Source organism: Anas acuta, chromosome 14 (assembly GCF_963932015.1).
Source record: "Anas acuta chromosome 14, bAnaAcu1.1, whole genome shotgun sequence".
Classification (NCBI taxonomy): domain Eukaryota; kingdom Metazoa; phylum Chordata; class Aves; order Anseriformes; family Anatidae; genus Anas; species Anas acuta.
Genome location: NC_088992.1, coordinates 9,859,552 through 9,870,733, shown reverse-complemented (window position 1 = coordinate 9,870,733; position 11,182 = coordinate 9,859,552).

The window sequence follows — 11,182 nt, the reverse complement described above, 5'->3', positions numbered from 1 at the left end:
TTACAGATTTGAAAGTATTAGTTAATAAGTTTTCTTCTGTTTCTTCTATAGCTCCGTTGCATGCTGGAGCTTCCTGGATCCTTCAAACAGTTCAATAACAATGGGTAACACACCACAACATTTTAATTAAGCTTGATGTGCACTGACCTTGAAATTGTATCAAAATGTCTATTTACTGATCGTGTTGTAGCTAAATACAATAATTGATTTTCATTAGTTAGACTGGAAATGCCAGTGAACAGTTCCGTGTAATTTCAGTTGGTCACTGGAGACAGTGAGACCCTTCAGGGAGCAACAAATGTGCTTATGCTAAATGGCAAAAGATTTTAAAGTATTTCTATTTACTTTTCTCTAGCATGGGGAGAGAAAACTTTGGCATCTTCACTATCCATGCAGGGAATGTTAATAAAAAATATATGTTTTAGTGCCTTTCATTTGGACACTTAAACCATTTCACTACTACTGAGTTTCTCAGTGGTCCTGTGAGACTCACAAAAGCCTTACCTCCAGTTCACTACTGAGAAAACTGAGGAAACAGGTAATTGAATAACTTGTCAAAATCAAATGGAAGGACTGTCATGCTACAGAATATTGCAGAGCTTTTAGTTTTTCTCTTTAACATGATGTCAGGCCTCAGATTTTATGACCAAATATTCCTCTCTGCCAATGTAAACGCAGGTTAAGGCCACTAACGTCTATGAGGATCATCAATTTAAATCTCAGGCAAACGAGATCACAGTCAGCCTTTAATCTCTTGGTTCTTTTATATAATACAGGGTAGCTTTCTGCAGTCTGCTGTCTCTTTTCTTAGACTTAGCTGGGATATTATAAAACCCAGCAAACGCAATACCCTTTTCGAATGGACATAGCTGTTTTTACTGGATGATTTTGTCTGTTTTGTTACATGTTGCATTACACAGTTTTCAGGAAAAATGGAATGTAGAAATCATTGACTATTCCTTATTTTGACTATTTTTTGTAGTAAAAACTAGCAGAAGTAAAAATTCATAAAGAACTTATTTTTCTCTCAGTTAAACTCCTCTTGCAGTAGTTTTTGATTTCATGTCAGTGGAGCTACACTTGATGTATAGAAGTATGAGTAGCAAGGAGAGCCAGTGTGTACATAAAAATACCACTTATTCAAAATTCACCCATGAAATCTTCTTCATATTTCTCCCAAGCTTTTGTCCTGACCCTCACCTTTGTTACAAGTACTCCTTGAAAGCATCATAGCTTTATAGTACAGATATCAGTGTTTCAGTTCAGGTAATGCAGCAGTCTGATGAAAGGATTGATATAAATCACATTGAGAGTTCATGGGCAGCTCTCTGCGGGACAAGATATTATATAGAGTGTGACAAATAAAGATGGAACTGCCCTCCTGTTGCATTATTGCATAAGAAATGTACAAAAAAAAAAAAAATGTACACAAACAGATTTGAACTGGGCATTTGCAATATATTTCCCATGTGCAGTCAATGTCTTTAGGAAGAAAAATGTCTTTTACTTCTTTGTGCTGACTGTTTCTCCTTATTTAGCAGCAGTTAAAAATACAGACATCCACAGCATTGCTTAACTGGCTGTGCTTCTCCCTGAATATGGCTTCACTACACAGGAGAACCCCTTTTTTTTCAATGGACCTGCATGATGAATATCACTTCCACATACGAAGAAGATGGACTCCAAGTCTAAAGTGAATAACTGAGTCATCTCCTTTCATGAGGAAATACATGGGGGGGAACCCACTCATGCTGGACTGAAGTGGGACCAATGAAGTCAGCTCAGTAGGAAGTATCCTGGCATGGGAATTTTTTAAGTCTCTGTCCAGAGCTGTTAGACTCAGATTTTAATATATGGAAAACAGGATGATACATCCAAGGGCACAGAATCAAGGTGTGAAACTTTTCTTTAATATCGCCTTGTCAACTGAGTAAAAGATTTAAGGCAGTTATCTTTTGGAGGATAATGTGGACCCAAAACAGCACATACTGCAGACTCAGGCATCCTGAGAAGACGGACATTGGAAGAAACTTAATCAATCTTCATGTCTATACAGAGTCCAAAGCAATTACCAAAAAATCACTGAGAGCATCAATACAGTAGGAATTCAGCCATTGAGGTTTTTGTAAGAGATTGCCCTAATGTGGTATAAGTTCAGTTGGAGACTTGGTCTCCTCTGCTGGCATTAGAGGTCAGAGATTTTGATGTGACAGCAGGTTATTCTTTTGCTGCTTACTGATCTGTGATTTCTTTTATATTCACTATTTCACACGATCCCTCTGATATGTTTGAAGAGGTGGAGGCCTTAATGATTCATCATCACCTAGAGAGAAATACTAGACAGAAACAACAAAATTACCCTTATCTCCCAATGGCTTGGTTTACTTTTTCCATAAAATTTCCACTCCAGTCCAGTGTCTAAGCTGACAAATCCCTATAGTTTTTGAAATATTAGTACAAGAACATGACAATTTTTATGAAGAATGGTCAATGAGGCAGATAATTATGTTCTAGGGAAAATAAACTTTTCATGAATAAAGGTCAAGCTAAGCAATTAGATTTATATAAAATAAAACTCCCCCTAGGATATTTTCTAAAGAAATAGTAACTCTTGTTTCAAAATGATGTTGGTTTTTTTTTATTATTTAGTAAATGAGGAACCTATTTGCCAAGAAAAAAGACTAATTAAATACTTAACAACTCAAAAGTGCAAAAAAGGTATTGAATATACAAAAGTATTAGATATGTAAATTATATATTGAATATGCAAGTGGGGCATCATACAATCAATACAAAATGTGTTGCCAAACAAAATATTTCAGGAAGATCTCAAGTTTTTATTTCTTTTTGAAAAACAACCTTTGCTGGAATCCCTGTCTTGCTCTTTAGGCTCTCTTGGTGGCTCAGGTAAAGGAGTCATGAGCTGGACATCAGGACAGGTGTTAGGGCTCGGTACTGTACCAGCAGCCATTTCGTTGCAGCTGAGATTTAAATACCTGACATTTTTTATTAGCTCAACTCCCAGCAGCCAAACCTGGGGCATTCAGCAGCAGCACTTCATTTCATAGCTTCAGAGAAGTTTGCCCTCTTGACACCCAGACATGTCCAGCGGATATTACCAACCCTCTGGTCTCCTGCATCCCACAGCATTATCTTTCCTGACCTTTCTCACTCTCTCCTAACAGTTCATTTTTGTGATTAAGTGCTGCTCTAGCTCCTAATTGCAGAAGGTGGAAGCCCTGAAGAATAAAAGCTGTTAGTGAAGAAATTAGCTCTACAATTGATCTTGGATCCATGCTTAAGTGCATACAATAGCTCTGTCTATTAAACTGTCACTGTTACTGAGTAATTAATGACATCTTTGTATCAGTGGCTATAAAATACCCTGTGGATTTCTGCAATTCAATCCCATTTTGTCTTGCTGAGCGTATTACTGGCTGTCTAAAGCCATATCATCATCCTGGAAGATAGGCTGTGCTTATGATAATACTCGCACACGACCATAGCAATTTTTTTCAGATGAAAGTAACAGTAAATAAAAAACACATTTTTGTGTACACAGTTTAGGCAAAAAGATATATTATTTTTTATGTATTTTTTCATCTTTCACCTTCCCACTGCAGACCATCTTCTTCTCCCACCTGTTTTCTTTGGTGAAAGGTACTATACCTCTCTGCTGTATTATTGCTGGCCTGGGGAGGATATTCCCAGTCAGGGATACCCTTTGTGGTGTCCCTTAGTGATGGTGTTCTGGTTTCCCAGCTGGCTTCATAACAGCCTGTAAGTTGCTTGCACAGTGGGGAGGGATATCAGAGATGTCAGGAAAGCAGAACTCACATCCCAGCCACTTGCTCTTTGACCATACCTTATGAACCTTTTTAGCTTCATAATGCTAAGGACCTAAATAAAGAAAACAAATTAATCCAGGGTTGAAATCTAGTAGTTAATTAGTGCATCCAATTATAACTGAATCTTGGGCTTTGCTGCAGGGTTGGTAATACATGCACAGCTTCATTTCACCTATGAAGCTCTATCTCTATGCATCTGTACAGCACCGAAATGAGATATTCTAGCTTTGAGGATTGTTTAATGCCAGCAATGAAGAAACTAAAAAGAGAAGCAAAACAACCTAGCCAAGAATGCCTTAAAAATAAATATGGTCTGATTCAATGAGATTTGGACCAGATTTCATTTTTCCCCTTGAAGAAGTGATTTCTCTTCCTTTGCCTGCCCATTGCATGTTTCCTGCAGCTGTGTGTTTACAGTCACCAAGATGATGCTGCAGTTATGTCAGGATCAGGACAATTGCATAATCAATCAGATTGAATGCAGACTGTCTGACTGTGACAGCTGACCAGCAATAACAAGGTTTCCATCAAAAGCCAGGAGAATAACCCAACCTTAATAACTAACGGCATTAAGGAAAGCATGGCTCAGCTTTGCAATTCTGGGTCACCAAGTCAGGAGGAAAAAAAAATCAAGCATTTCACAAAAATAAAAATTCCCTTCTAATAAAATTTTAGAGAATCCATCCTCTCTGTCTTTTTATGAAGTTATGAAATAACTTTAATGATTGACCCATATGAACTATATTAAAAATCTCTGAAGTGTAGTGGAAGACAGAAATCAAGACTGCAAAATAATTGCTCTTTTAAAGAGGATCTTCAGTGCACTTTATTGACTTCTAACACCCACAGCCTTATGACTTCTTAAGATTCAATTTCCTCCGGCATGTATTTGTGTGAGAGTCATATATTTGAAAAGGAAGGCAGTCGTTTGGTTGTGGAGGTAAAACTAGGAGGCACTGCTAAAACCTTGGCATTCCTTGGAAATTGGATAGATTATTTAACTGCTGGAAATATAAAGCTGTGGCACCTGGTTTTGTAAATCTCAACACAAATTTTCACATACAGGCAGTATTTGGAGCACAGGCACACACCAGTTCCACTGGCTTAGAGAATCACTGCATGTGGGCTCAGCCACAGGAATCATTTAAGTGCAAACCATTAATCCAGAGCTATAGTGAAGCAATCTGATCTAAGTTTATTCACCTTTTACTGCTGAACTAAGTCAAACTACCTCTCATTTGCCATGGGATTTGAGCATGCAAACAGGTAATTCTGGGGTTAGCAGGGTGCTAATTTGTTAGCCCCAGCCTGACTGAATATGCAAACCCATGGGTGCCTGACTGCGCCTCCACTGCAGCTGGGGTGGACAACTCAAAGTTTCTATAGCTTCTGATAAACACTGTTAGCTGGTGTGAAGCTACCCAGGAACACACAATTATAAGAACGAACTAATTCATTCACCTAAATAATTTAATTGGATCCCAGAGGATGCTGCTCAGCCAGGTTGTAAGCAGACGGCGTTGGGTCTGACCCCCTTGGGCAGAACATGTGATTACTCTAAGGTTGTGGTACACTTGTGCAATCGAGTGTATCTTTTATTTTGCACAAGCATCTTAAGCAAGACATTTCTGTTGTAATTTGAGTTCTTTGAATTGCCTTGTATTCCCTTGTCATTAGCAAGGATGATATTACCTGTGTGACCATGACAGCACCCATGTACACCATGTGCATTGTCCCTGTCCTTGCAACAGAGACCCAAGCCAGGGATGCCAAGCCCCAGGGCTATTCCTTTCCAAACAAGCATCCCTCTGCATTGACTCCAGTACAGGCCTGGAGCTGCTCTCAAAATGACTCAAATTTCTATGAGTTAGGGGCGATTTTTGGCACAGTAGCCATGATCATGTCTGCAAGGGGAGACACCATGTCATACCAGGAGAAATGCTGAGAGGGATATTCAGCATAGTCAGAGGAGGCAGAAGAATAGGAAAAAAAATACAGTATTAGAGAAAGGAGAAATAACTTGCCTGTGATAAAGCAGCAGATCAAAGCAGAGATCACAATTCACAACTATTAATTCACAACACAAGCACTCAGTCTCTTGACTCCCGTTCCTGTCTTCATGAGGCAGACTGTAATCTTTAGCAAAGTAAGCATACAGGTGGTTAATTAAAAATATGGCGCCTTTCATTCTTACATTTTATCATTTTATACACTTTTTTCTTCTTTTTTTTTCTGTAAAGTGAACTTAAAAGATTAAGTACAGATTCTGAAGAAGAAAGCACAATATCTGAACAAGATCAGAAGATGATTTTAAAAGAACATCTGTTTATTCATTTTTTTATCTGACCTTCAGTGTTTCTTAAGATCTTCAGAAATGCAGTCTTCTTTTTATATGTCTGTACTGAAGCCTGATAAGGTGTTCTTTGAGTCCAGCACACATGCAGGCATTTAATGGCTGACTGAAGATAAGCTCACTGTCCAGATCTTCCCTGTTATTTTTTATGGAATTACAATGTTATCTTGATTATAATGTCATTCAAAATATGAAATGAAATCATTATAACCATTTGATGACACTAATTAGGAACACCATCTTCAGTGCTCTTACTTGAAGACAAACAGTGTTCCAAAAGAAACAATTTCAACTAAAACGGTTTATAAACATTTCAATATATAAATATATGGAACTCAGACATATACATTCATACATTGCATATACCAACACCCAAGGGTTTCTTTGAAGACTCTTTATTTTTAGATGAGTGTACTCAAACACATTGCAGCTGGTTCATCTCTTTGCCACCCTAGTTCAACTTTTGTCCAGTCAGATATACAAACACTGGTGGCTGATCTGTTTGCAGTCTGGACATCAGACATAGCCATAGCCACCTCACTTCCCTGCACTTATTCATCCATAGCTCTGCCTCAGTTTCTTTCATTTCTAAGTCTGGGGCTCTCCGGGCTTTGCCACTTCCAGACTTGGTTCTCCGCACCTTGCTTTACAGCAGACCACAAACCAAAGCTCTTCTGTCACTTATAATGGTCTTTCCTCCAGTGCCAGTGGTTAGGCACTTACCTGTAGCACCATATGTGAATATTGGCATTGGTCTTTGCTGATAGCATGTGTCTGCCACCTATTGGCACGTCTGTATGGGCAGATGCAGGCAGATCCAACTCCTCCATGATCTTTTGGATTTGCTGGGTGCAATCACCTCCGGTGCTGAAGCTGTACCCAGCTGCTAGTACCTTTAGGAACCCAGAGCAGCTGGCAGGAAGGGTGACCTACAGGCAACCCAGCGTCCCAAATCACTGGATCCCTGCTGCCTGCAAAAGCCTCGTATTCTGCCACTAATTATTGGCAATGACATCTCAGACAATGTAACCAAATACTTGCTTTTCTGTTGTTAAAATGCATTTGGAAATAATAAACTTCCTTTTGAAATATTATATATATATACATATTTCAAATGCAATTTTCGAACATATATCTGTGTATACATATGCATGTAAAAGGGCTTATTTCCCTAACTTAACACTGACACAGCCTCATGTGCCCTGCTGGGATGGCTTTTTAAGCTGATCTGAGTCAGAATGTATTTGCTCGTGCTTAGCACTGTGTTAATGAGTGCATGTGACATCTCGACCAGAACTCTTTCGCATCTTAAAACTTGGAGCACGGACAAAAGACCCCAGATCTCTCTGTACCTACCTGTTAGGCTTCCTTTGTGTTGAGGTTAACATCTTGTTTTCTGATCTCTTCTTCCTGTAATTTTACCCTCAAAGCTTTTAGCACTAGCACGCTCTTGAAGATTGATTCTGGTACATGAATTTGTCAGTAAAGAGGGTTTATTTTCAGCTTTGTCATTTTGGCATTAAAGTAATGCCAGTTTTAGTTAACTGCTATATCACTGGTCCATATTTCTGTGCTGCAGAGTACCTCAGTGGTTAGCTATTAGTGTCGCAGTATATACCATGATTGACTGGAGTAATACATCAGGGAAAAAAATCCCAGAGCCTAATGCAAACAGACTAAGTGCTTGTATTACTTGTAGGGAGTAAGGAATCACCTGTCACTGAATCTGAAGCCTCAACACCCAATGCAGATGACACTTCCACTCCCATATTCTCAGTTTCTCTCATCTTAAGATAGGATGTGGTTTTCTTGATTAAATGTGCAATATTATTATCTACATATGCACATGCACAAAGAGAAATAAGCAAGATCTTGTGAAAGTAAGGTTTTTCACCAATGCTGTTGCCATCTCTTGAGATGAATTTGTTTGTCCTCAATCTTTTGTGACCAGCTTCCCACCCACCACTTTCTGGAGCTGCATCTCTCTGCCTCCCCACAACCCTTCTGCACAATGCACGCTCTCATTTAGCTTCCTCTCAACATCTAGCTTCCCTAGAGCCTCCATGCACTATGAATATCACATAATATCCTTCTTTTCCCCCTGTACTACTCCTCAAGCTACCCTCTTAGTTTCTCTGCAGCAGCAGGCCCATTTTTAACACGTTTGGTTTTCTCATCTTCGCTGGAGCTGTTTTCACCAGCTCCCAACATCAGAATTAGCATTGTGCCCCACTGCTTGCAGTCCCCAGAGCAAAACTTATTTGGCTTCATTGGAGCCCAGAAGATGGACTGAGGACAAACACGCAGTTATTTTGGTTCATAGCACTCTTGCAAGCTTTCATCTGCTTTTATGTGACTACTAATTGCAATCATTGTTCCACATTTTTTTTGGTCACGGTTCTTCTGCTGATATGCAGTATGATAGTGAAAACCATTTGAGGCCAGATCCAGTAAATAAATGTAGGTGTTTTGTAGCTTAAGTGTTAGTCAGACCAAGGGGTAACGGGCACATAAGTTCCCTACATGCTTTATAGGGAACGTAAGGGTGAAAAACAAGCAGCCAGCATCAGTCTAAGGCTCTCAACGGAGAAATTCAGGGAAGAGGGACAAATCTGAGACCATTTTCTTGCTTTCCCAGGGCTAGCAGGAATTCTGACTACAACACAGTCCCTGGGCAATGAAATGTGAGAGTAATCCTGCCTTACACAATACCCAGTGGCTAGAAGCATCACCAAAGGAGGGGGGTGGTACACTCTGTGCCTCCACCACTGGAGGAGGAGGAATTACTCCTCTTTGCAGATTAATACAAAATTTAGGACTTAATGACAACATTTAAGCATCTTAGAATTTTTTTTGGCAGTATGTAACTAAAATAATGCAGCTATGGTGTTCTGGTTCCTCAGAGTAATAAATGACTGAGAAGGTTTTAGGTGCTTAAGATGCATCTAGTTTCAATGCCTCTGTCCTTTCTTTTCTGCACCATTTGTCTCACCTATTTAGATGAAAAGCTGTCTGGAGCATTTTCCTTTAACCTCTGCTTGTCTAATGTTTAGTAGTTTTTAGAAAGTCTGAAAGAGCTGACACAAAAAAACAAACCTGTCTACTCTTGTGCATGCTCCATCAGTATTTACAGATCTGAAAACTTTGAAAACAATCAACCCAATTTTGGGGCCATTAAGCACTTTCAAAACAAAACAATTACATTTTTACTACAAAAGTATTTTGGAGATGCCGATATTTTAAAAGCTTTCACTTGCCTCTGCCCAATGCTAGGCAGGATGAAACTGTTCTATAGAGGTGGAATTTTCTGCAAGAAACAGCTTTGAAACATATTTCAGACAGTTTTACATAGTGTATTACCAGTTCTCTCACACAGTGGAGAAATCAGTACATTCATCAGGAGCTGCACTTCACAAGTGGGAGACATAGCTCTCCATTTTTGAATCTTTTCATTTGAAACAGGAGAGCCATTCAAACTAAGATGTAATTTTATGTCACATAGAAAAATCCCAATGTGTAAATGATAAGTTCCCTGGCAGCCAGAAAGTAACAGAAAGTAGAACAAATATATCTGCAACTAGGAAAGTCAGAGTCACTGAAAAATAATCTTATTTTCCCAGCTAGACATAAGTTTGACCACAAAAGGGAGAGCTCAATGAAATTGCATTTAATTATGTCTTGCACAGAAATAATCTACTTTATCTTGAAGAAGGTGACCTGTTTACAGTTTGCACATCATATTCAATATTCCTCCCATACTCAACAGAATCTAATGAATGTGTCATTTGTTTGAACAGCACAGCATGGATTTTGCTCACAGCCTCTCAATATACTGGGTAAAATGGGGAAACTCACCATTTGCATTTCAGTCTTGCATTTTATTACTAGGAGAGAGGAAATATGGAGATGAATGGAAAAGGGTAAAGGAGAGAAGATATGAAAATTAACACTGGGAACCACTGATTTACTTGGAAGGAAATAAGAGCAGGTGTCCAAGTGAAAATTAAAGTATGCAGAATTTCCTGGGCAAATCAACTTCTATCTGTAATATGTGTAAATGTAATCACCATTTATGAAAACTGAGTAACAGAACAGGACAGAGAGCTTGACAGTTTCACAGTCACTGCCCTACTGATTTACTGAATGTCTTTATTCTCAGCAGATTTCTAAGAAAATCAATCTCTCTGTGCCATGGCTATGAGCTAATTGTCCCAGCACCAAATGCTTAGCAACAATTGTTGTAGAGCCTTCAGATGTTTAAATCAAAGTCTGTTCCAACCTCATTAAGAAAAACCTTACACCAAAAGAATGAATTGAAATGAGCCAAATGGCAGCAAGAAAAGCAGTTTTCCAGCACTTGGAAGTGTCTGATACTGCTTTTTATAGTTGCCTTTGAAAAGGTTTTATTCTCAGTGATATTTTGTTTACTTCCCCCCCTGCATAAATATTCCAGGCACTTCATTGTTTGGATGCATTTCTTCAGCAAGTTGTCAGACAAGTGTGGGTGCAAAATGATGGCCCAGGAGAGAGGCTATGCTTGGAAATGTCAAAGCCAGCCACACAAGGAGATGGTATTGCTTGGCATTTCATTCATCAAAACTGCTATTCATGGAGATTTCCAAATCCCCTGAACACCTATGTAATGGGTACTGGTGGTTCATCTTAAACAGTTGATTATTTCCAAATGATGTATTTGCCATCGCTATGGTAATTCTGATCGTTCATGTGACTCAGATGTACAGTTAGCTCAGGAACATGTCATGATAGCTTTAAAGAAGGGTTCAGCTGCAGAGGAGATACTTTACAAAACCACACTCTGGGGAGGAGGTAGACAGCTCCCCCTCTACCTCTTCTTTTTCTCTCCATTTGGAAAAAAAAAAAAAAAAAAAAAAAAAAAAAACACTTCCACTGGTTTCTTGAAGAATTGTCATAAAATTTCATTACTTTAGCAGATAAAAATATTTTAACAGATTAAAAAAAT